This window comes from Oncorhynchus nerka, linkage group LG20 (genome assembly GCF_034236695.1).
Source record: "Oncorhynchus nerka isolate Pitt River linkage group LG20, Oner_Uvic_2.0, whole genome shotgun sequence".
In the NCBI taxonomy this organism is placed as follows: domain Eukaryota; kingdom Metazoa; phylum Chordata; class Actinopteri; order Salmoniformes; family Salmonidae; genus Oncorhynchus; species Oncorhynchus nerka.
The window spans coordinates 25,425,252-25,453,033 of record NC_088415.1 but is presented as its reverse complement, the minus strand read 5'-3'; the positions used below and the strand labels follow the sequence as shown (position 1 = coordinate 25,453,033).

The 27,782-nt window shown below is 42.8% G+C and overlaps 1 protein-coding gene across 4 annotated transcripts in view; it reads right to left on the bottom strand.

Moving 5' to 3' along the window:
* LOC115102131 (nuclear receptor coactivator 3-like) overlaps positions 1-27,782 on the bottom strand; it is a 122,081-nt gene that overhangs the window by 61,305 nt on the left and 32,994 nt on the right. The window contains exon 2 of one of the 4 annotated variants that reach the window (XM_065005333.1): positions 23,756-23,872. The exons of the other annotated variants lie outside the window; for them this stretch is intronic. The gene's annotated coding sequence lies outside the window, so the exon portion shown is untranslated. The remainder of the gene's footprint in view (positions 1-23,755; positions 23,873-27,782) is intronic. 4 annotated transcript variants of the gene reach the window in all.

The following is a 27,782-nucleotide window of genomic DNA, read 5'->3' as shown; positions in this document are numbered from 1 at the left end:
ATTTGAATGTGCACAGTGCTGCTAGTGCCAACACCTGCACTGTTACAGACTGAGGAAGGGGGGTGGAGGGGAGAGAGAGAGAGAGAGCGAGAGAATAACTGTTGTAGAAAGGGACACATTCCAGTGTGTAATTTGGGACTGTCTGTCTGTAAAGTTTCTCAGGAGCCACAAGCAGAGCCAAGATAAGATAAGGAGGGCAAAAACACACATGTCCTCAGCTGTCACCTTCAGCTGAACCCTGAAGAACAACAACCGAGAGTGTGACGAGACACGTGTGGAGCTTGTGTGTTTGTGTGATACAACACACATCACCTCTATCACCTAGGTGAGGCTTGAGGTAAGAGCCAGACAACTTCTATATCATATCATAAACTAAAAGAAAGGGTTATCAAAAAAACAAGTTGAACTTCATGAGTCATGTACACATAATCCTTCCGTACACAATGTCTAAGTGTATTGTGTAGCATGCGTACAGTAAAGCCTTGTAAAGACATGACCAGGCCACAGGGTTACACATAGCTTTCCTTTTGCTTGCACAATGAGGGAAGGATGGGCGAGGGTGGTAAGAAAGGGAGAGTGGGAGACAGAAAGAGAGTGATTGAACGCTGTAATTTAGGGAGTAAGTTAACGATTCGCAAAAGGAGAAAAGGATAATGATATTCCTCCCCGGGAAAATTACCCAGTGTCCAAACATTCTGGTGGGCCTATTTATAATATAATTAAGCATATGCAGGCGGGCGGTTGTTTTATAGCTCCATGGGTGGTGTGTGTGTGTGTGTGTGCGCAAGTGTACACAGAAGGCTACTCAGACCTCATTACTGTAATAGGTCAATCAATAAACCACACCAACCCCCATAACCCTGCCTTGATGGTCACTCTGCTGCCATGGCAACAGAAAAGAGACACGTCAGAAAGCATCAGAGCGATAGGAACTCTCTCTCTCCCTCTCTCTCCTGCCCCCTCCCTCTCTCCCCCTCCCTCCCCCTCTCTCTGTGTATTGTCTTCCTCGCCTATCTTCCACCTAACAGCTAAACCAAACCAAACCAAAGACACAAACTTTAAGATATCAGAAATCTGTTTTCCAAAATGACGCCATTACCCTACATTCCTTTTACACCTGAGTGAGACGTTAGAGAGAGCATCAGACAGCGTTGTGTAACATTGTTATTTCACTAGGTAAGCATAGTTGTGTCACTGATGAAATCACTTAGGATTTGCCACGATCCAAAGTTTCTCAGAATTTGGGTTATTTAAAGAGCAGTGAGCTACACTACATCTTTCTAAAGGGATTAACAGAGTATCCTAACCTGCCTCCTACAGCCTAGCATTATCAAGTGATTCACTTTGACAACAGGACAAACACTGAAAGGTTGATATGCTACTATGGAATGTGATCTGACATGAGGATCCATAGTGAGTGTGAAACTGTTCTAACTTTGTCCTAACCTGCAGCCTAACACACATTCATCATACATAGGTGGTTAACTATCCTTACATTAGAGAATTTAAATGTGAGATGACGAAAACGGATACGGTTACTATCCAAATACAATAATATGGCTCCTGGATCTGTCAGTGAGATATCATGGTATGTCCTGATTATAACCACAGTCAGTTAAAATGTTGACTAAGGTCCCCAAAATGTTTGAACTCTCAGTAAAGTTCAGATAATGAAAATGAAAGAGAAAGCAAGACAGAAGGGTGGAACAGTAAGAGAGAGAAAGAGAATGAGAGAGAGAGAGAGAGAGAGAGCAAGACAGAAGGGAGGAACAGTAAGAGAGAAAGAGAATGAGAGAGAGAGAGAGAGCAAGACAGAAGGGAGGAACAGTAAGAGAAAGAGAATGAGAGAGAGAGAGCAAGACAGAAGGGAGGAACAGTAAGATAGAGAAAGAGAATGAGAGAGAGAGAGAGCAAGACAGAAGGGAGGAACAGTAAGAGAGAAAGAGAATGAGAGAGAGAGAGAGCAAGACAGAAGGGAGGAACAGTAAGAGAAAGAGAATGAGAGAGAGAGAGCAAGACAGAAGGGAGGAACAGTAAGAGAGAGAAAGAGAATGAGAGAGAGAGAGCAAGACAGAAGGGAGGAACAGTAAGAGAGAGAAAGAGAATGAGAGAGAGAGAGCAAGACAGAAGGGAGGAACAGTAAGAGAGAGAAAGAGAATGAGAGAGAGAGAGAGCAAGACAGAAGGGAGGAACAGTAAGAGAGAGAAAGAGAATGAGAGAGAGAAAGAGCAAGACAGAAGGGAGGAACAGTAAGAGAGAGAAAGACAATGAGAGAGAGAGAGCGAAAAGAACAGAGGAGCAGAAAGACAGAAAAAAGGTCTTCAGGTTGGGTGAACCATTCTATTTTCAGCCATATCTGACAAACGTTGAGCGTATCAGATCAGCATACAGAACTCTGAGCTATCCGTTCAGACAAACAGAGACACTGGGTCCACCATATATAAACTCAGTAAAAAAAGAAACGTCCCTTTTTCAGGACCCTGTCTTTCAAAGATAATTCGTAAAAATCCAAATAACTTCACAGAATAACTTCATTGTAAACGGTTTAAAGATTGTTTCCCATGCTTGTTCAATGGACCATAAACAATTAATGAACATGCACCTGTGGAACGGTCGTTAAGACACTAACAGCTTACAGACGATAGGCAATTAAGGTCACAGTTATGAAAACTTAAGACACTAAAAAGAGGCCTTTCTACTGACTCTGAAAAACACCAAAAGAAAGATGCCCAGGGTCCCAGCTCATCTGCGTGAACGTGCCTTAGGCATGCTGCAAGGAGGCATGAGGACTGCAGATGTGGCCAGGGCAATAAATTGCAATGTCCATACTGTGAGACGCCTAAGACAACGCTACAGGGAGATAGGACGGACAGCTGATCGTCCTCGCAGTGGCAGACAACGTGTAACAACACCTGCACAGGATCGGTAAAACCGAACATCACACCTGCAGGACAGGTACAGGATGGCAACAGCAGCTGCCTGAGTTACACCAGGAATGCACAATCCCTCCATCAGTGCTCAGACTGTCCACAATAGGCTGAGAGAGGCTGGACTGAGGGCTTGTAGGCCTGTTGTAAGGCAGGTCCTCACCAGACATCACCGGCAACAAGGTCGCCTATGGGCACAAACCCACCGTCACTGGACCAGACAAGATTGGCAAAAAGTGCTCTCACTGATGAGTTATGGTTTTGTCACACCAGGGGTGATGGTCGGATTCGCGTTTATCATCAGTAAGAGGGAGGAACACCGAGGCCTGTACTCTGGAGCGGGATCGATTTGGAGGTGGAGGGTCCGTCATGGTCTGGGGTGGTGTGTCATCATCGGACTGAGCTAGTTGTCATTGCAGGCAATCTCAACTCTGCGTTACAGGGAAGACATCCTCCTCCCTCATGTGGTACCCTTCCTTCAGGCTCATTCTGACATGACCCTTCAGCATGACAATGCCACCAGCCATATGTCTCGTTCTGTGAGTGATTTCCTGCAAGACAGGAATGTCAGTGTTCTGCCATGGCCAGCGAAGAGGGCTAGGGCCAGGGCCATTCACCCCAGAAATGTCCGGGAACTTGCAGGTGCCTTGGTGGAAGAGTGGGGTAACATCTCACAGCAAGAACTGGTAAATCTGAAAATGCACTGCAGTACTTAATGCAGCTAGTGGCCACACCAGATACTGACTGTTAGTTTTGATTTTGACCCCCCCTTTGTTCAGGGACACATTGTTCAATTTCTGTTAGTCACATGTCTGTGGAACTTGTTCAGTTTATGTCTCAGTTGTTGAATCTTGTAATGTTCATACAAATATTTACATATGTTAAGTTTGCTGAAAATAAACACAGTTGACAGTGAGAGGACATTTCTTTTTTTTGCTGAGTTTAGCTTACATAACTACACTGCATTTTAGTCATTTAGCAGATGCTCTTAAAGTAGTGAGTGCATACATTTTTGTACTTGTCCCCTGTGGGAATTCAACCTACAACTCCAGCATTGTAAGGGCCATGCGCTACCAACTGAGCCACACGGGACCTGCAATACAGCAGTCATATGACAAAGGTTGTTAGGAACACATACTGTCCAGTTAACTCATGGTAAGTGCACATTAGTGCAAACTTTCCGTCCAACAGCTTAAATTGCTCCTGATAACTGTATTGTCCAGTTAAGTGGTGCACACTGACAACAGAACTACACTACGTTTGGGAACAAGTAATAGCACCATCCTAGAACTTCCCTCAGGTCAAATACTGAACGCATGACCACAGACATGGAGGTAATTGTATGCCACCCACAACCAGAGTTGCTCAGAAGCCAGAGTACGTAAACTGGCTCACAATAACCATCACCAAGGACTTAGAGAGAGCACCTTCCCTCCCTCCTCTGCCAGACCAGGGAGCAGATTCACCTTTACTAAAACATACACATCCTCCCTATTTTTTACACCGTCAAAAAACTGCAAAGCACAGTCAAATAAAATGGAGAGAGAGTGGAGAGAGGGAGGAAGGGAGATAAACAAGATAGAGTCAAGAGAGAGAGAGGAAAAAGAGAGGGAGGTAGAGGAGGGTGTACATTGCAGATTCAGCTATCTAGAGGTAGGGCAGAAAGCCTTCAACAGCCTGACACACACGCACGCACGCATGCACAGATGCGTACGGACACACAGTACAGACACACAGTCAGCCTCACGCACACAACAAACACTTTTTTCCTGGAGGAGCATCCAAATCACATTAGCTTCCTGTCTGCCATCCATCATTACCACAGACAAAAGCACACGCTGCTGGAGAGCAACACAAACTGCATAGCAACCCGCAAAACCACACTTAAGCGTGTATACATAGGCACACACACACTGTTGGAAAATCAATAGCCTATACATCAATACACATACACAACACACATCAAGAGAAAAGAACACACACTAACCTGTATTTAAAACATACAAATATCCCACATCTACCCTACCTGCATGCATTTGACTTTTCCCCAGCCCTACCTTCTCAGCAGACACACATTAGCATCAGACAAAATTGTGCAGTCAATTCCATGACTGCACAATGGAAAAAATATATAATTTTGGCTTTAAATATTTAAACCGGGCCGAGCTAAGCAAGGGGAGAGAGACATCTTGAGAAATCTTTTTTCTGTCTGTATTAATCTCCTTTCCCATTAGAGGGGGGATGGGGCCCTTATCTAACAGGCTGTGTGTGTGTGTGTGTGTGTGTGTGTGTGTGTGTGTGTTTGTGTGCATGTGCAATATATGTTTGTGGGGGTGAGCCTTATCTCATGGGGGACACGTGAGTGTGCACGCATGTCGGTGGTGGGGATGATGCTTACCTAATGGGATATGCGTGTGTGCGTGTGTGCATTTGCTCCTTATCTAATGGGCTGTGAGGTAATTTTCTGGGAGAGGGGGAGCTGTAGAGGTGGAGGAGAGGAAAACAATCTGGCAAGAGAGAGAGAAGAGTAAGAGTGTGAGAGCTTTATACGTTCTGACCATATGGTGCTATTGTGCTGAGGGAATGGGAAGAGAAAATATCTCTCTGTCTGTGTGAATCCCAAACCACCCCCTCGCCCCTACCAACTTCATTGGTGGTCACGTGTTGCTGACGAAACTCGTGGAGGGTGGCTTCCAGAGAATGGCGAGGGGATCAATAAACCCATCAACTTCGGGACAGACTTGTGACTTGAATGATGCAATTCACGTACCACTTTTAAATAATAAAATGAGCATGAAATTCTAATGAACAAATCCCCCCCTGTCGTTTTACCAGATATAAACCTCAGTAACAGTTAAACATTTCATTTGGGAGCTATTTCATCTTTTACATGTGTCAAGTCTCGAAATATGACAAACAAAAGCACGGGACATATAATTAGTCACGCCCCTCCATTCTTTTGTGTGAAATTGCACAAACTCAAAAATAATGCAGTGCCTTATGGGATTCCACTTTGCTCTGAAGCCGGCAGTGTTGCTGGCTCGGGTCGAAGTGGTTATTGGGGGAGGTCTAATGAGCTGCTGCACCCTCCATAATTTTCACTCACTCAGCTTTGGGACACTTGTGCATATGGCTGAGGCGCGTGTGAAGGTGCACATGGATTTGCCTCTCTCATTCTCTCCGTCTCTCGGTTCTGCATCCCTTTTTGTTTCACTCTCCCTCTGTTTAACTCGACATTCCCCTCTTCCCACCAGTATTCTTTTTTCCATTCGTCTCGCTCTTTCTCTTCATATTTCCCCCTCTCCTCCCATTCCTCTTGTTTCCTTTGTAGATACTACCTCCTCACCTGTAACTGTTTCCTCCTTTGGGATAAACCAAAATCCTTCCAAATCCATCTTGTGCCCTCTCCATCCTCTCTTCATCCCCCCTCCGCCTCTTCATCTACCTGGTCTCCCTCCAGTTTCGATCATCCCCTTGTCCCACCTGTACTTATGCTGAATAGTGAACATCACCACAATCCTCAGCTCATACCACTGCTTCATCCAAACCAAAACGGATTACTTCAATCACCTGATAAACATGTCAACGTGCCATCCTCCCTGTGCGAAGAGCAGCAGACAGTTAAAGCCCTCTGCCTTACACATGGAATCAAAGCAGCCAGTGAGAGAGAAGGAGGGAGAGGGCTGCTCTTCTAGTTAGCTCATGAAACCTTGTTAAATCAGCCAACTCGAGACCCCCTCAAACCGTTTGAGGTGTAATGAGAGAAAACATTAGCGCCCTGGTGCTCTACTCGCCGGAGCCCAGACCCTCAGTTCCACTTCTATTTATACATTCATTGCCTTCTCCTCTTCCCTTTAGATTATTTATCTTTTAATAGGGACCAGTTTGTGTCATTATGGCAGTCAAAAAGGCTGCATTCCTCTTCTCTGCCTTGCTCTGTCCTTTCTCCTGTTCTCCCTCTCTCTACCTTGCTCTCCCTCCCCATCCCCCCTCTCCTGCTGTCTCCTCCCTCTCTACCCCTCCCCCAGCTCTTTCCTTCTCTCTGTGCCTCTCGCTCCCTCCCTCTTGTTTGTAGGGCTGCATGCAGCGCGCCACCAATTCATGGAGGAGAGAGGGACAGAGAGAAAGAGAGAAGCCAGAGAGAGAGAGAGAGAGAGAGAGAGAGAGAGAGGGAGACAGAAAGATGGGGGAGACTGGAAAAGAGCAAAGCCAGAGAGAGTGAGACAGACATAGACGGTGAATGAGAGAACAGAGAAAACAAGAGAGAAAAAGGGACAAGAGAGAGAGAGAAGCGCGCTCCCGCTTCAGTGTTGGGCGTTCTTCTCCAGTTCCTGCGCGGTCAAAAGTTTACAGTGGTTTTAATTTCACCTTTCCACAGCCAATCAGAACACGGCGAAGACTGCTGGTGAACTTTGATCTGTAAAGATCTGAGGCGTGCTTCTCAGTTTCTAGGGTTTTCCCTCTCTTTTTTCCACCACTTCTTAACATGTTTTTTTCTTTCTTTGCTTGTTTATTTGAATGTCCCTGATCACAGAGGACAGAACAACAGTGCTGTTGATCTAAGACAGAGAGTGTAGAGCCTTTATTCTTATTTCATTATCCCACTGTCTCTAGATCAGTGTTGTGTTCAGAAAGTGAGAAAGAAGGGCAGAGAGAGCCATAGAGGAGGGTAGAGAAAAGGGGTCAGAAGCACAAGATAGATCAACAACCCTTCCTCCCTCCTCTCCTCTTCTGCCAGAACAGGATACATGCCTTGGTATTGACACAGCCCCCAGTCTTCATGTTCCACTTGCGATTGTTGATCAAAAATACTATGCAGAGCAGTGAAAAGGTGTGCGTGTGTGTGTGTGTGTGTGTGTGTGTGTGTGCGTGAGTGAGTGGGAGAGTTAGAGAGAGTGGGGAGGGACAGTGGAGGGGGAGGCTGGCTGCAGTTAGATCATAGCCTCAGTTAGGGAAGGGGAGGGGCATCTTGGCATATAGAGGGAGCAGAGCATGCAAACAGACTGGTAAAAGTGGGTAAAGGCTGGGGCAGAACTATGGAGCGAGATAGCTGCCAAAAGGTTGAATGTGTGTATCATTAGGATTGTAAGAAAATCCATACGTAAATTGTTAGGATCGTAAGAAAAGCCATGCTTGAAACATGAAATGCTCACTAAGAAGTATGCAACAAAAAAAAAGTGCACTAAATTTGAGCGAAATAAGGTATTTGTGCGTATAGAACATTTCTGCGCTCTTTTGTTTCAGCTCATGAAACATGGGAGCAACATTTTACATGTTGCATTTATATTTTTGTTCAGTATACATTTGTTAATCAAATGGTGGTGGCGGTGAAGAAAGTGTACGAGAGCCTTTTCCTCCTGGCTGTGGAGTGCAGAAAGGACCATACGTTTGTCTACAAGGAGCCAGAGTCACAGTAGGCTATGTGTGCCGTTTTTTTATTCATGTAGTCCTTGAGGAAGAAGTAGCTGCTGCTTTCGTAACAGCTAATGGGGATCCTAATAAAATACCAAACCCAACATCCCTGTCAACATAGCCACAGTGCCAAAGCCTGCTAAACCAGCTGCCATTACTCAAAGCAAGAAGAAGTTAACCAGCTGAAGAACAATCTGGAACCTGCCTGGAACCTTCAACCAACACAACATCCATATTCACATATTCACAACATCCATATTCATATACCAAAAAATGTCCGCAACATTGAAGGTACCCAAGAACACAGTGGCCTCATTCTTAAGTGGAAGAAGTTTGGAACCACCAAGACTCTTCCTAGAGCTGGCCGCACGGCCAAACTGAGCAATTGTTGGAGAAGGGCTTGGTCAAGAAGGTGTCCAAGAACTCAATGGTCACTCTGACAGAGCTCTAGAGTTCCTCTGTGGAGATAGGGAGAGCCTTTCAGAAGGACAACCATCTCTTCAGCACTCCACCAATCAGGTATTTATGGTACAGTGGCCAGACAGAAGTCACTCCTCAGTAAAAGGCTCATGACAGCCTACTTGGAGTTTGCCAAATGGCACCTGACGGACTCTCAGACCATGACAAACAAGATTCTCTGGTCTGATTAAACCAAGATTAAACTCCGCAGGAAACCTGGCACCATCCCTATGGTGAAGCATGGTGGTGGCAGCATCATGCTGTGGGGGTGTTTTTCAGTGGCAAGGACTGGGAGACTAGTCAGAATCGAGGGAAAGATGAACGGAGCAAAGTACAGAGAGATCCTTGATCTCTTGATCTGCTCCAGAGCGCACAGGACCTCAGACTGGGGTGAAGGTTCACCTTCCAACAGAACAACGACCCTAAGCACACAGCCAAGACAACACAGGAGTGGCTTCGGGACAAGTCTCAATGTCCTTGAGTGGCCCAGCAAGAGCTCGGACTTGAACCCGATCTAACATCTCTGGAGAGACCTGAAAATAGCGGTGCAGCGACACTCCCCATCCAACCTGACAGAGCTTGAGAGGATCTGCAGAGAAAAATGGGAGAAACTCCCCAAATACAAGTGTGCCAAGCTTGTAGCGTCATACCCAAAAAGAATCAAGGCTGTAATCGCTGCCAAAAGTGCTTCAACAAAGTACTGAATAAAGGGTCTGAATACTTATGTAGATATTACATTAAAACATTTTTTTAAAATAAATTTCTAAAAACCTGTCATTACGGGGTATTGTGTGTAGATTGATGAGGTGAAAAAAACAATTGAATCCGTTTTAGAATAAGGCTGTAACATAACAAAATGTGGAAAAAAGTCAAGGTGTCTGAATATTTTCTGAATGCACTGTATAAACCTGATCTCCACTATAAAAAGCATTTAGACATTATCTCACATTTCCTTTTGACTAACATTCAGTTTTCAACAGTGGAGATTTGTATAAACCTTGCTGTCTGTCTCACAGACATCTGCAACATTGTTTCCTGTATGCTCTCGTTGGCTGGCCCTCGCTTCATATTCGTCGCCAAACCCGCTGTCATCTATAAGTCTTTGCTAGGTAAAGCCCTGCCTTATCTCAGCTGACTGGTCACCATAGCAGCACCCACCCATAGCACACGCTCCAGCAGGTATATTTCACTGGTCACCCCCAAAGCCAATTCCTCCTTTGTCCGCCTTTCCTTCCAGTTCTCTGCTGCCAATGACTGGAACGAACTGCAAAAATCACTGAAGCTGGAGACTCATATCTCCCTCACTAGCTTTAAGCACCAGCTGTCAGAGCAGCTCACAAATCACTGCACCTGTACATAGCCAATCTGTAAATAGCCCATCCAACAACCGCATCCCCATACTGTTATTTTATTTTATTTTTTTGCTCCTTTGCACCCCAGTATCTCTACTTGCACACTCATCTTCTGCACATCTATCACTCCAGTGTTTAATTGCTATATTGTAATTATCTCAACACTATGGCCTATTTATTGCCTTACCTCCCTTATTCTACCTCATTTGCACACACTGTATATAGACTTTTTCTATTGTATTATTGACTGTATGTTTGTTTATTCCATGTGTAACTCTGTGTTGTTGTTTGTGTCGCACTGCTTTGCTTTATCTTGGCCAGGTCGCAGTTGTAAATGATAACTTGTTCTCAACTAGCCTACCTGGTTAAATAAATGTGAAAAAAACAACAACAAAAAAACATTGTTTCAATATTCTAATTCGATCTCCAGCTGTCCCATAGTAATGAACGTGTCAGGAGTTGGAACGAGACAGACAGGCAGGCAGCGGGCTGAAATCATGAATCAGCTGGCATAATTGTTATGGATATATACAAAGAAATTTAAATTGAAAAAAGGTCAAACGAAACAAGCTGCACAAGAACTCACTACTGTAATGGTCCAGGTTACAAAGTGGCTCAGTGACTCGTGTTTGCATCTCAATGTGAAAAAAAAAAGTTCTTCACAAAGAGGGCAACAGATGCTACTGAGCCAGATGTCTATGTGTCAGGGGAGAAGCTCCAGGTGGTATCTGATTTTAAGTACCTTGGCATCATACTTGATTCCAACCTCTCTTTTAAAAAGCATGTGAAAAAGGCCATTCAAATAACCAAATTCAACCTAGCTAATTTCCGATTTTACAAATTAGTTTGGCTACAGAGGTAGCAAAACTGTACTTCAAATCTATGATACTCCCCCACTTAACATACTGCTTGACTAGTTGGGCCCAAGCTTGCTGTACAACATTAAAAACTATTCAGTCTGTCTACAAACAGGCTCTTAAAGTGTTTGATAGGAAGCCCAATAGCCATCATCACTGTTACATCCTCAGAAAGCATGAGCTCCTGAGTTGGGAAAATCTTGTGCAATACACCGACGCATGTCTTGTATTCAAGATCCTAAATGGCCTGGCTCCCCCTCCACTCAGTATTTTTGTTAAACAGAAAACCCAAACATATGGCAGCAGATCCACAAGGTCTGCCATGAGAGGTGACTGTATAGTTCCCTTAAGGAAAAGCACATTTAGTAAATCGGCTTTCTCTGTGAGAGCTTCCCATGTCTGGAATACACTGCCATCAGACACACATAACTGCACCACATATCACACTATCACAAAATGCATGAAGACATGGCTAAAGGTCAATCAGATTTGTGAACATAATCCCTAGCTGTATATTGCCGCTTTCCATGTTGTCTGTTGTCTGTAGCTTGTGAGGTGTGGAAACACTGTTGCTTTTATGAATTTTGTCTTGCTGCTTTTTGTTCTATGTTGCTCTGTCTGTATGCTACGTCTTGCTTGTCCTATGTTGCTCTGCGTGTGTTCACTGCTCAATGATTGTCTATATTGTAATTGTTTTTAATAACCTGCCCAGTAAAAATAAAATAAACTCAACTCAACAAAGTGCAGATAGTTTGCTGTCTTTCCAGCTTCAGTTTGAAGTGATTGTGTTAGCTGCGTTGCTGGCAAGCTTCTCTGAACAACAGTGTCCTGATGAGTGAACATATTTTCTATGCCAGGCGAAAATGCGCCTCATTAGCTCATTGTTATGGATGTATCCAAATAAATGCCACTGGAAACAGCTTAACTTTTTATGGCTGCAGGGGCAGTATTGAGTAGCTTGGTTGAAAAGGTGCCCATTGTAAACGGCCAGCTCCTCAGTCTCAGTTGCTAATGTATGCATATTATTATTTGTATCGGATAGAAAACACTCTAAAGTTTCCAAAACTGTCAAAATATTGTCTGTGAGTATAACAGAACTAATATTGCAGGTGAAACCCTGAGGAAAATCAAAACAGGAAGTGGCTTCTAATTTTGAAAACTCCATGTTCCATAGCCTCCCTTTGCCCCATTTAAAGGGATATCAACCAGATTCCTTTCCCTATCACTTCCTCAAGGTGTCAACAGTCTTCAGACATAGTTTCAGGCTTTTATTTTGAAAAATGAGCCAGAAAGATAACATCGAGTCAAGTGGTCACATGAGTTTTGCTTGCGCAACAGAGTTTGAACAGCTATTGCTTTTCCCTCTCCTACTGTGAAAGACATTTGAGGTTGATATATTATCGATTATATATTTTAAAAACAACCTGCGGATTGATTATAAAAAACGTTTGACATGTTACTGTGGACATTATGGAAACTATTTGGAATTTGTCTGCGTTGTCGTGACCACTCTTTCCTGTGTATTTCTGAACATAACGCGCCAAACAAACAGAGGTATTTTGGATATAAAAATAATCTTTATGGAACAAAAGGAACATTTGTTGAGTAACTGGGAGTCTCGTGAGTGAAAACATCTGAAGATCATCAAAGGTAAACGATTAATTTGATTGCTTTTCTGATTTTCGTGACCGAGCTACTTGATGCTAAGTGTACTTACACAAACGCTTGGATTGCTTTCGCTGTAAAGCATCATTTCAAAATCTGACACGACAGTTGGATTAAGCTGTGTTTTCTTATATTGCACTTGTGATTTCCATTTATAACATTTTTGACATGCGTTTTTCTGGATTGTTTTGTTATTATTCTGTCTCCCACTGTTCAAATAAACCTACCATTAAAATTATAGACTGATAATTTCTTTGTCAGTGGGCAAACGTACAAAATCAGCAGGGGATCAAATACTTTTTTCCCTCACTGTAGATATTGCTAGCTGTTGTACATACTATATGTATATAATGGTGGTTTATATAAGCTTGTGTACTGACAATTGACTAAATGATTTCAGCTGCATCAGAAACAAATAGTGTTGACCTACATATACATATTGAAATGTTATTAAATGCATAAACTAGCTTCAGTCTTACTGCTAAAACAGATGCAGGGTGTTGGTTTATCATTTAAACTTGAATTTGTTGGCAAGTAAACATGTTTTAATAAAACAGTAGATTAATCTGTCAATATAGAAAATAAGTGGACATGGCTTGTATTCAAAATAGTTTACTTGCTCTGGAGACTGAGGTGAGTTTACACAGCAATCGGCAGGAACAGTTATGGCAATGTATGACATATATACAGTGGAATAAAAATATACTACCACCGCTTATAATAAATACTGGAGTTCTACAAAAGGGAATACTTGCAAATGGTGTGTTTGGGTGGTGCAGTGGGGTGTTCAGAGTCACTTTGATACAAGGGAAGATTGTTGTTATGGGACTTTTCACATCTCCTCTTTAGAGTCATTCACTTCTTTGTATCCACGCTGTGAGAGAAAGACAAAAACGGTATTACCCATTCATAGGCAATCGTTGTGTACTGTCTGTATTCCTACTGTAGCATCATTGTGTAGAATATGATACATCTCACAGACAAACGTTAGCTAACTAGCTACAACACACAGGTGTAGTTACTCCAAGAATAATATAAGTTAATAAGTGCATCGATGACGTCGTCCCCACAGTGTCATACGTACATACCCAGCCAGAAGCCATGGATTACAGGCAACATCCGCACTGAGCTAAAGGGTAGAGCTGCCGCTTTCAAGGAGCGTGACTCTAACCAGGAAGCCTTTAAGTAATCCTGCTATGGCCTCCGACGAACCATCAAATAGGCAAAGCGTCAATAGAAGACTAAGAGTGCATCGTACTACACCGGCTCCGACACTCGTCGGATGTGGCAGGGCTTGCAAACTATCACAGACTACAAAGGGAAGAACAGCTGCGAGCTGCCCAGTGACACGAGCCTACCAAAAAAGCAAAATTACGTCTATGCTCGCTTCGAGGCAAGTAACACTTAAACATGCATGAGACCATCAGCTGTTCCGGATGACTGAGTGATCACACTCTCCATAGCCGATGTGAGTAAGGCCTTTAAACAGGTCAAAATTCACAAGTCTGCAGGGCCAGACAGATTACCAGGACATGTACTCCGAGCATGCGCTGACCAACTGTCAACTGACATTTTCAACCCTGTCCCTGACCGAGACTGTAATACTAACATGTTTCAAGCAGAACACCATAGTCCCTGTGCCAAAGAAGAAGAAGCTAACCTGCCTAAATGATTACCGACCCGTAGCACTCACGTCTGTAGCCATGAAGTGCTTTGAAAGACTGGTCATGGCTCACATCAACACCATTAACCCAGAAACCCTAGACCCACTCCAATTTTCATACCGCCCCAACAGATCCACAGATGATGCAATCTCTAATGCACTCAACACTGCCCTTTCTCACCTGGACAAAAGGTATTTGGTATTTTATTAGGATAGCCATTAGCTGTTGTAAAAGCAGCAGTTACTCTTCCTGGGGTCCACACAAAACATAATACAGAATGACATAATACAGAACATCAATAGACAAGAACAGCTCAAGGACAGAACTATATAAAAATGTTAAAAGGCACACGTAGCCTACATATCAATGCATACACACAAACTATCTAGGTAAAATAGGGGAGAGGTGTTGTGCGGTGAGGTGATCACTGTTTTTTGAAACCAAGTTTGCTGTTTATTTTAGCAATATGAGATGGAAGGAAGTTCCATACAATAAGGGCTCTATATAATACTGTATGCTTTATTGAATTTGTTCTGGATTTGGAGACTGTGAAAACACCCCTGGTGGCATGTCTGGTGGGCGATAAGTGTGTGTGTCAGAGCTGTGTGTAAATTGACCATGCAAACAATTTGGGATTATCAACACATTAATGTTTCTTATAAAAAGAGGAAGTGATGCAGTCAGTCTCCCCTCAACTCTTAGCAAAGAGAGACTGGCATGCATAATATTTATATCAGCCCTCTGATTACGATTAAGAGCAAAATGTGCTGCTCTGTTCTGGGCCAGCTGCAGCTTAAATAGGTCTTTCTTTGCAGCACTGGCCCATACGACTGTACAATAATCAAGATTAGACTAAACTAAACTTGCTTTTGGAGTGTGGTGTCAAAAAAGCAGAGCATTTCTTTATTACGGCTAGACCTCTCCCCATCTTTACCATTGAATCTATATGTTTTGACCATGACAGTTTACAATCTAAGGTAATGCCAAGTAATTTAGTCTCCTCAACTTGTTCAACAGCCACATGATTCATTACCAGATTCAGCTGAGGTCTAGAAAGGAATGATTTGTACCAAATGCAATGCTCTTAGTTTTAGAGACGTTCCGGACCAGTTTATTACTGGCCACCCATTCCAAAATAGACTGCAACTCTTTGTTAAGGGTTTCAGTGACCTCATTAGCTATGATGGCTGATGCGTATGTGGTTGAATCATCAGCATATGTGGACACACATGCTTTGTTTAATGCCAGTGGCAGGTCATTGGTAAAAAATACAAATAAAAAGAGTAGAGGGCCTAGAGAGCTGTCCTGCGGTACACCACACTTTACATGTTTGACAATAGAGAAGCTTCTATTAAAGAAAACCCTCTGAGTTATTTAAGATAAATAGCTCTGAATCCACATTATGTGGCAGTACAGCTCCCACAATCTTATTTTTTTAATCAATTTCTTTCAACCAATCATCAGTAATTTGTGTCAGTGCAGTACATGTTGAGTGCCCTTCTCTATAAGCATGCTGAACACCTGTTGTTAATTTGTTTACAGAGAAATAGCAATGTATTTGGTCAAACACATTTTTTCCCAACAGTTTGCTAAAAGCTGGAAGCAAGCTTACAGGTCTGCTGTTAGTACCACCCATTACCACTCTTGAGTAGCAGAATTACTTTGGCTTCCCTCCAGGCCTGAGAACAAAGACTTTCCTCAAGGCTCAGATAAAAAGAATACGACAGATAGGAGTGGCTATAGAGTCAACTACCATCCTCAGTAGCCCAAAGATTTGAGAATGACACAAATATACATTTTCACAAAGTCTGCTGCCTCAGTGTCTTTATATATATTTGTCAGATGTTACTATGGAATACTGAAGTAGAATTACAAGCATTTCATAAGTGTCAAAGGCTTTTATCGACAATTACATGAAGTTGATGCAAAGAGCCAATATTTGCAGTGTTGACCCTTCTTTTTCAAGACCTCTGCAATCCATCCTGGCATGCTGTCTATTAACTTCTGGGCCACATCTTGACTGATGGAAGCCCATTCTTGTATAATCAATGCTTGGAGTTTGTCAGAATTCATGGGATTTTGTTTGTCCACCCGCCTCTTGAGGATTGGAGGATTGGATTGGATCAATGGGATTAAGGTCTGTGGAGTTTCCTGGCCATGTACCCAAAATATTGATGTTTTGTTCCCAGAGCCACTTAGTTCTTACTCTTTCCTGATGGCAAGGTGCTCCATCATGCTGGAAAAGACATTGTTCGTCACCAAACTGCTCCTGTATGGTTGGGAGAAGTTGCTCTCGGAGGATGTGTTGGTACCATTCTTTATTCATGGCTGTGTTCTTAGGCAAAATTGTGAGTGAGCCCACTCCCTTGGCTGAGAAGCAACCCCACACATGAATGGTCTCAGGATGCTTTACTGTTGGCATGACACAGGACTGATGGTAGCGCTCACCTTGTCTTCTCCGGACAAGCTTTTTTCCGGATGCCCCAAAAAATCGGAAAGGGGATTCATCAGAGAAAATTACTTTACCCAAGTCCTCAGCAGTCCAAAACCTGTACCTTTTGCAGAATATCAGTCTGTCCCTGATGTTTTTCCTGGAGAGAAGTGGCTTCTTTGCCACCCTTCTTGACACCAAGCCATCCTCCAAAAGTCTTTGCCTCACTGGTCGTGCAGATGCACTCACACCTGCCTGCTGCCATTCCTGGTGGTGCCCCAATCCCGCAGCTGAATCAACTTTAGGAGACAATCCTGGCGCTTGCTGGACTTTCTTGGACGCCCTGAAACCTTCTTCACAACAATTGAACCGCTCTCCTCTGATAAATGGTTGATTTAGGTGCAATCTTACTGGCAGCAATATCCTTGCCTGTGGAGCCCTTTTTGGGCAAAGCAATGATGATGGCAGTGTTTCCTTGCAGGTAACCATGGTTGACAGAGGAAGAACAATGATTCCAAGCACCACCCTCCTTTTGAAGCTTCCAGTCTGTTATTCAAACTCAATCAGCATGACAGAGCATGCCACTGTTCGTTGTTGGCATTTCCTGCCTAAGTTTGCCCACTTTGCCAATTAAATAATAATTAAAATAATTGGTTTTGTGATGAATAAGCCATCTGATTCGATGAAAGATGGAGTTGAATTTGTCTTTCTGCCCATCCTTTAATTTATATCATTGATCTTGGCTTCATAATAAAGTGTCTTCTTCTTTTTGTTGAGTTTAGTCACATAATTTCTCAATTTGCAGTAAGTAAGCCATTCAGATGTGCAGCCAGACTTATTAGCCACTCCTTTTGCCCCATCTCTTTCAATTCCTCATCAATCCATAGAGCCTTAACAGTTCTAACAGTCAGTTTCTTAACCTCTTGAACCTCTGGGGGCAGTATTTCATTTTTGGATGAAAAACGTTCCCGTTTTAAACAAGATATTTTGTCACGAAAAGATGCTCGACTATGCATATAATTGACAGCTTTGGAAAGAAAACACTCTGACGTTTCCAAAACTGCAAAGATATTGTCTGTGAGTGCCACAGAACTAATGCTACAGGCGAAACCAAGATGAAATTTCATACAGGAAGTGAGCCAGATTTTGAATGCGCTGTGTTCCAATGTCTCCTTATATGGCTGTGAATGCGCAAGGAATGAGCCTACACTTTCTGTCGTTTCCCCAAGGTGTCTGCAGCATTGTGACGTATTTGTAGGCATATCATTGGAAAATGGACCATAAGAGACTACATTTACCAGGTGTCTGCTCGGTGTCCTCCGTCGAAACTATTGCGTAATCTCCAGGTGCGTGCATTTTTCCATTTTGTCCAAACTGCCACGAGTGATTATCATCGAATAGATATGTGAAAAACACCTTGAGGATTGATTCTAAACAACGTTTGCCATGTTTCTGTCGATATTATGGAGTTAATTTGGAAAAAGGTTCGCCGTTGTAATGACTGAATTTTCGGGGGTTTTTCTTATCCAAACGTGATGAACAAAACGGAGCGATTTCTCCTACACAAATAATATTTTGGGAAAAACTGAACATTTGCTATCTAACTGAGAGTCTCCTCATTGAAAACATCCGAAGTTCTTCAAAGGTAAATGATTTTATTTGAATGCCTTTCTTGTTTTTGTGAAAATGTTGCATGCTGAATGCTAGGCTTAATGCTATGCTAGCTATCAATACTCTTACACAAATGCTTGTGTAGCTATGGTTGAAAATGCATTTTTTGAAAATCTGAGATGACAGTGTTGTTAACAAAAGGCTATGCTTGTGAGCCAATATATTTATTTCATTTCATTTGCGATTCATTTGCGATAGTTAACATTGCGTTATGGTAATGAGCTTGAGGCTATAATTACGCTCCCGGATACGGGATTGCTCGTCGCAACAGGTTAACAGGTGCATGCTTATCAATAATTGGAAGAAGCAATTTCATAAATTCATCAAATGCAGCATCTGTATGCTCATCATTAATCACATCAGACCAACAAATATTTTTAACATCATAGAGTCACAGCAAAGTCACAGGAAAATATTTTGTGTATACACTATTTTAGGCCCAGCTGTTGGAACTTTGGCTTTCCTGGATATAGCCACTATATTGTGATCACTGCATCCATTGGGTACGGAAACAGCTTCAGAACAAAGTTCTAAAGCATTAGTAAAAATGTGTATATAGTGTTTGTAAACACCCTGGTAGGTTGACTAATAACCTGAACCAGATTACAGGCACTGGTTATGTTGTGAGTTTAACTGTGCTAAGAAGCTTCCTCTTGAGCAGACAGCTTGATGAAAACCAGTCAATATTCAGGTCCCCAAGAAAGTATACCTCTCTGTTTACATCACATACACTATCAAGCATTTCACACATATTATTTAGATACTGACTGTTAGCACTTGGTGGCCTATAGCAACACCCCAAAAGTAAAGACTTTAGATGTGCCAGGTGAACCTGCAACCACAAGACTTCAATAACACTTGACATAAGAGCTTCTCTAAGCATGACAGGGATATGGCTTTGAATATATAGAGCAACACCTCCCCCATAAGCATTTCTGTCTCTTCTATAGATGTTATATCCTTGTATTTCTACTGATGTATCACCAAATGAATTATCTAAGTGAGTCTCAGAAATGGCTAATATATGAATGTTATCTGATTTTAGCAAGTTATTGATTTCATTAACCTTATTTCTAAGGCTACATATATTAGTATGGGCTATTATCATCCCTTTCCTTGGTAGCTTATCAGAGATAGACATAATACTGAAAAGAGCAGACAAAGCAAAGGAAAAAATATACAAAAATATACATTAATTAACTTGTTATGGCTGCAATCATAATACCGGGATCGATATGACAACTACCAGTGAAAATAGAGGGCGCCAAATTCAAAACCACAGAAATCTCATAATTACAATTCCTAAAACATACATGTGTTTAAATCATTTTAAAGGTAATCTTGTTGTTAATCCCACCAAAGTGTCTGATTTCAAATGGGCTTTTCAGCAAATGCACTACAAACGATTATGTTAGGTCTCCACCAGACCACAATAAGCACAGCCATTTTCCAGCGAAATATAGCATTCACAAAAAGCAGAAATAAAAATAAAATTAATCACTAACCTTGAATTATCTTCATCAGATGACACTCATAGGACTTCATGTTACACAATACATGCATGTTTTGTTTGATAAAGTTCATATTTATATAAAAAAATCTGAGTTTACATTGGCTATTTAGATTCACTAGTTCCAAAAACATCAAGTGATTTTGCATAGCCACATCGTTTCAACAGAAATACTCATCATAAATGTAGATAATACAAGTGGTACACATGGAATTATAGATATACCTCTCCTTAATGCAACCGCTGTGTCAGATTTTTTTTTAAAGTTTACGGAAAAAGCAACACATGCAATAATCTGAGACAGCGCTCAGAACAGAAGCCAAATTAGCCGCCATGTTGTAGTCAACAGAAACCAGAAAATACATGATAAATGTTTCCTTACCTTTGATGAACTTCATCAGAATGCAGTCCTAGGAATCCCAGGTCCACAATAAATGCTTCAATTGTTTGAAAATGTCCGTTATTTATGTCCAATTAGCTACTTTGGTTAACGTGTTTGGTAAACAATTCCAAAGTCACAAAGCGCATCCACTATAATGTGACTAAATGTCCAAAAGTTCCGTAACAGTCAGTAGAAACATGTCAAACGATGTACTGAATCAATCTTTAGAATGTTGTTTGCATATATCTTGAATAGCGTTCCAAACGGAGAATTAGAATGACAAATGAGCGGTGGAACGCAGGTGCTTCCCCTGTGAACGCGCATAGTGAATGCATGGTCAACTGGTGGCTGTAGTGACTATTTCCTGTGTCATTCGACCCCCTTTCACATTAGAGTCATCAGACAAAGTTCTATTGACTGTTCACATCTAGTGGAAGGCATAGGAAGTGACACATCCATATCTCGCTGTAATTTCAATGAGAGCTTGGTTGAAGATCTGCCACCCCCAGAAAAAAAACAGGAAGTGGAATTTCTCAGGTTTTTGCCTGCTATATGAGTTCTGTTATACTCACAGACATAATTCAAACAGTTTAAAAAACTTCAGAGTGTTTTCTATCCAATACTAATAATAATATGCATATATTAGCAACTGAGACTGAGGAGCTGGCCGTTTACAATGGGCATCTTTTCATCCAAGCTACTCAATACTGCCCCTGCAGCCATAAAAAGTTAATCAATTGGTGTGTGTGTGCGCTGTGGGGTTGAGGCTACGAACCCATAGGCTTGGCTCTCTGATCCCTTCCAGGCTTCTGGGAGTTAGTGTGGACAATGAGCCTATCATAGCGAATGTAAGCAATGTCCCCACGTGCTCTGGCAGCTTTCATGGCTGGGACCAGTTCAATCCTCTTCTGGCGCACAGCTTCAAGATAGTCCTCATTGAGGAAGATATACCTTCAACTCAAGTTCTTGGCACATTCCAGAACCGCTACCTTGTCCTTGAAGCTCAGGAACTTGACCACTATAGGCCTGGGCCTATCTCCTGGTCCAGAGGTGGGTTTTCCAGTCCTGTGGACAACCTCCACTTCAACCTTCCTGTGGTCCATCTTCAATTTCTCAGAGATCTCTTGTAAGGTCGTCCATTCTTTTATTAGTAGAATCCACAAGTATTTGGACAAAACACTTGAAGCTATTTTCTTGTTGTTGTAACGTCTGCTTGTGGGTCTCTTTTTGTTTGTTTAATAGATCCTTCACTTGTGATAGAGAGACACCACTGTCCTCAACGGGACTCCCACTGGCTTTGGTCTCCATCATGGTAGCTAGCAACGTAGGTTACGCTGTTACTCCTCGCAGTTCCAGACATGGCACATCTGCCACGCTGATCCTCAACACGGGGGCCCCTCAGGGGTGCGTGCTCAGTCCCCTCCTGTACTCCCTGTTCACTCACACCTGCATGGCCAGGCACGACTCCAACACTATCATCTGATCACTGACAACGATGAGACAGCCTATAGGAAGGAGGAAAGAGACCTAGCCGTGTGGTGCCAGGACAACAACCTCTCCCCCAACGTGATCAAGACAAAGGGGATGATTGTGGACTACAGGAAAAGGAGGACCAGGCACGCCCCCATTCTCATTGACGGGGCTGTAGTGGAGCAGGTTGATAGCTTCAAGTTCCTTGGTGTCGACATCACCAACAAACTATCATGGTCCAAACACACTAAGCCAGTCGTGCAGAAGGCATGACAAAGCCTATTCCCCCTCAGGAGACATTGGCATGGGTCCTCAGATCCTCAAAAGGACAGAGAGCATCCTGACAGGTTGCAATCACTGCCTGGTAGGCAACTGCTCGGCCTCCGACCGCAAGGCACTACAGAGAGTAGTGCGCACGGCCCAGTACATCACTGGGGCCCAGCTTCCTGCCATCCAGGACCTCTGTACCAGGCGGTGTCAGAGGATGGCCCTAAAAATTGTCAAAGACTCCAGCCACCCTAGTGATAGAATGTTTTCTCTACTACAGCACGGCAAGCAGTACCATAGTGTCAAGTCTAGGTCCAAAAGCCTTCTTTTATCAGCTTCTACCCCCAAGCCATAAGACTCCTGAACAGTTAATCAAAGGGCTACCCAGACCCCTGTTTTACGCTGCTGCTACTCTCTGTTCATTATTTATGTATAGTTACTTTAATAACTCTACCTTCATGTACATATTACCTCAACTACCTCGACTAACCAGTGCCCCCGCACATTGACTCTGTTCCGGTACCCCCTGTACAAAGCCTTGCTATTGTTATTTTACTGCTGCTGTTTAATTATCTGTTACTTTTATTTTCTATTTTTTACTTAACTTCTTGCGGCGAGCCATCCCGGATCCGGGATCGTGAATACAGCCTCAAGCTCATTATCATAACGCAACGTTAACTATTCATGAAAATCGCAAATGAAATGAATCCTCCCAGAGTGCTAAGAACCTTGGCGTGATCCTGGACAACACCCTGTCGTTCTCAACTAACATCAAGGCGGTGGCCCGTTCTTGTAGGTTCATGCTCTACAACATCCGCAGAGTACGACCCTGCCTCACACAGGAAGCAGCGCAGGTCCTAATCCAGGCACTTGTCATCTCCCGTCTGGATTACTGCAACTCGCTGTTGGCTGGGCTCCCTGCCTGTGCCATTAAACCCCTACAACTCATCCAGAACGCCGCTGCCCGTCTGGTGTTCAACCTTCCCAAGTTCTCTCACGTCACCCCGCTCCTCCGCTCTCTCCACTGGCTTCCAGTTGAAGCTCGCATCCGCTACAAGACCATGGTGCTTGCCTACGGAGCTGTGAGGGGAACGGCACCTCAGTACCTCCAGGCTCTGATCAGGCCCTACACCCAAACAAGGGCACTGCGTTCATCCACCTCTGGCCTGCTCGCCTCCCTACCACTGAGGAAGTACAGTTCCCGCGCAGCCCAGTCAAAACTGTTCGCTGCTCTGGCCCCCCAATGGTGGAACAAACTCCCTCACGACGCCAGGACAGCGGAGTCAATCACCACCTTCCGGAGACACCTGAAACCCCACCTCTTTCAGGAATACCTAGGATAGGATAAAGTAATCCTTCTCACCCCCCCCTTAAAAGATTTAGATGCACTATTGTAAAGTGGCTGTTCCACTGGATGTCTTAAGGTGAACGCACCAATTTGTAAGTCGCTCTGGATAAGAGCGTCTGCTAAATGACTTAAATGTAAAATGAAATCAATATGCTAGCTCTCAAGCTTAGCCTTTTGTTAACAACACTGTCATCTCAGATTTTCAAAAATATGCTTCTCAACCATAGCTAAACAAGCATTTGTGTAAGAGTATTGATAGCTAGCATTAGCATTTAGCGTTAGCATTCAGCAGACAACATTTTCACAAAAACCAGAAAACCATTCAAATAAAATCATTTACCTTTGAAGAACTTCGGATGTTTTCAATGAGGAGACTCAGTTAGATAGCAAATGTTCAGTTTTTCCTGAAAGATTATTTGTGCAGGAGAAATCGGTCCGTTTTCTGCGTCATGTTTGGCTACCAAAAAAAAACAAAATTCATTCGTCAAAACGCCAAACTTTTTTCCAAATTAACTCCATAATATCGACTGAAACATGGTAAACGTTGTTTAGAATCAATCCTCAACGTGTTTTTCACATATCTCTTCGATGATATATCGTTCGTGGAAGTGTGCTTTCCCCTCTGAATCCCATGGCAAAATGCCTGCAGCTGAAGTTTACACACCAATTTAGACAAAGGCAAATGTAGTCTCTTATGGCCAATCTTCCAATGATATGCCTACAAATACGTCACAATGCTGCAGACACCTTGGACGAACGGCAGAGAGCTTATGCTCGTTCATGGCACATTCACAGCCATATAAGGAGACGATGGAAAACAGAGCCTCAAAAATTCTGCTCATTTCCTGTTTGAGGTTTCATCTTGGTTTCGCCTGTAGCATGAGTTCTGTGGCACTCACAGATAATATCTTTGCAGTTCTGGAAACGTCAGAGTGTTTTCTTTCCAAAGCTGCCAATTATATGCATAGTCGAGCATCTTTTCGTGACAAAATATTGCGCTTAAAACGGGCACGTTTTTTTATCCAATAATGACATAGCGCCCCCATAGGTTGAAGAGGTTAACACTTCTTTTTTATAAACTGCATTGTTGGTTAAGGGCTTGTAAGTAAGCATTTCACTGTAAGTTCTATCTACACCTGTTGTATTTGGCGCATGTGACAAATACAATTTGATTTGATTTGAAGTCATCAAGCCAAAGTCATTCCTTTATTCTTCGCCCTCATCAAAAAAAGTATTATTCTCCTAATGAGAGGCACTGAGGCTAGCTAGGCTAGTTATCTATCTAGAGATAATGTTACAATTTAGGTATAGCAAACACAGCTAGCTAGCTAAACTTGGCTAGCTTGGTTTGTAGTGGTACTAGCAAGCCCCGTTATATCCGAATCGATCACCAATTTGTACTGTACTGAACAAAACTGCCTCGTGGACTCTACAATCTGTCGAAAGCGTTCCACGGGCATGCTGACCCATGTTGACTCCAATGCTTCCCACAGTTGTGTAAAGATGTTCTTTGGGTGGTGGACCATTCTTGATACACACAGGAAACTGATAAACATGACTCCATAAAAAAATGTATTTATAATACAGCTATAGTGCTAAATGATGTCTGAAACACCCTCTCATCACTCATAATTATGTAGGGAGACGACGTGACAGTGGTAGGCCTGATCACCAACTACGATGAGACAGCCTACAGGGAGGAGATCAAAGACCTGGCAGTGTGGTGCCAAGACAACAATCTCTCCCTCAACATCAGCAAGAAAAAGGAGCTGATCATGGACTACAGGAAACAGAGGGCCAAGCACGCCCCCATCCATATCGACAGGGCTGTAGTGGACTGGCTGCATCACTGCTTGGTATGGTAACTGCTTGGCATCTGACCAAAAGGACCTACAGAGGGGCCGAGCTCCCTGCCATCCAGGACCCCTAAAAATCAAAGACTCCAGTGAAGTCATAGACTGTTCTTGCTACTACCGCACAGCAAGTGTTAAGTGTTAAGGTTTCACCAAGTCTGGAACAAACAGGACCCTGAACAGCTTCTACCCCCAAGCCATAAGACGCTAAATAGCTACCCGGACTATTTGCATTGACATTTTTTCAACACTTTTGACTCCTCACATATGCTGCTGTTACTGTTTATTATCTACCCTGTTGCCTAGTCACTTTATCCCTACGTATATGTACATACAGTCCATTTGGAATGTAATCAGACCCCTTGACTTTTTCAAAATTTTGTTACGTTACAGCTTTATTCTAAAATGTATACAAAAAAATATCCCACAATACCCCATAATGGCAAAGCAAAGAAAATGCTGCAGAACTGTTTTGGTACCCTTCCCCAGATCTGTGCCTCGACACAATTCTGTCTCAGACAATTCCTTTGACCTCATGGCTTGATTTTTTTGCTCTGACATGCACTGTCAACTGTGAGACCTTATATAGACAGGTGTGTGCCTTTCCAAATCATCTCCAATCAATTGAATTGAAATCAAGACGTAGAAACATCTGAAGGATGATCAATGGAAACAGGATGCACCTGAGCTCAATTTCATGTCTCATAGCAAAGGGTCTGAATACTTATGTAAATAAGGTATTTCTGTTTTTTGTTTTGAATAAATTTGCTAAAATTTCTAAAAACCTGTTTTCGCTTTGTCATTATGGGGTATTTTGTGAGGTTTTTGTTTGTTTTGGACGTCGCTGAGTTTTTTGGGGGCTGTTCGAGCACACAAAAACATTTCTAGGGGCAAGCAGAAGTTAACGCCCCTTCATCAGTGATTGGTCAACAGTAGGGATTCTTCAATAGTTGTTGTTGTCACTCAACAAGAGACAACTTGTTTTCCTGCACATTTTTTCATTGAGAAATACTGCACCAACATCTTAGTCCGATGTAAAACTGCACCGCTAAGATCTCCTTGAGTTATGTTAGATTAATTCTGACGAATCGTATACTGGCATCTCAAAATGGATGAACAGTACTATTGCCGTTTTTTTCTCGTATTTCAAGCGAAGGTCTTTTAAGACGTTTTTTTCTCTTATTTCAAGTGAATGTCTTTTAAGGGAGTGTGCACACTCGTTCGGTTCGGCTAGCCAAGTTCGGCTAGCCACTAGCCGAACTGAAGCATGTGGAAGCCTTTAGTCTACACCAGTTGTTTATGAATAACATTTGATTTCATAAGTGTGCCACGTAATTGCTCTCGCTCTACTGTGTGTGCATGATGTGTACCAGTGTTGAGTTCAGGAGAGAAGGAAGGAGGGAGGTAGGGTGAAGGTGGTCTCAGTCCTAGCAGATACAAATTAAAGTGTGTAGAGGTGTGTGTGTTGTCACTACTCGCCTAAAAACCAACACTAACCCAAAGTCCCTTGACTGTGTTATGCTTTTGAACAGGTTTTTGATCTTGAATATGAACACGTAATATCGCCAAACATTCAAGAGCTCGCACACACACAACACTTCAAAATCGGAACGCTTCATTGAAAGACATGCCTGAGCAGCCCCAACTCTAGCTGCCAAAATAAAGGGGTGTTTGGCACGTTGCTACCCTGAAGGAGAGAGAGAGAGGGGCTAGAATTACCTCTCGGTTAGGGTTACATGCTAAATGGCCTGTTTGAAAAACACTTTAATTTTAACAATGTCAACTGCATCACCGATTCTTCCTGTCCCTTCTAACTTCAGACTCCAAGCCCCTTCCCTACTCATATAGCCCTAAAACCAATGGCTCCTTCTCTGAATTCTTTGCTTTCTTTCCTTTCCCTCCTCACTCCCTCCCATTCCCTTCCCTCCTCGCTCTCTCTTCCAAGCAAAGCAGATTAAAGCACAGAGAGTCAACTGTGGAAAATTAGCACCATGGTGTCCCTCACCCTGTGGCCAGCGCCTTGGCTTTGTTCTGTCTGTGACAAGAAACCCTGAACACGCACGCACGCACGTACGTACGCACGCACACACACACACACACACAAAGTTTTACTCCAACAAGTAGTGTTTGATGTGAGGACTGAGGGGCTGTGTGCTGTGATATCCCTGTGCAGCGTAACCCTGACAAGACAAAGGACAAAATCAGACCAGCCATGAATTAGGGTCAAATCCATTCACAAAGATGGAAGGGGTCAATGACTACACATACAGACCAGTGTATCAACAGGTATGGGGACATAAAGTACCAAACACACATGGACAATTCCTCAATAACAGAATGATGCTGAGACTCAGATGTATGACTTTAAAATGTTTGCCAGACAAAAAACAATGAATGCAAAGTTAAACAAACCATACAACTCTATGCACAAGAACGACTTTTAACAATTTCCACTGAAAGTTTAACAAAAACACATTTACGACAAGAACAGTGCAGATGCAAAGTTTGGTAACA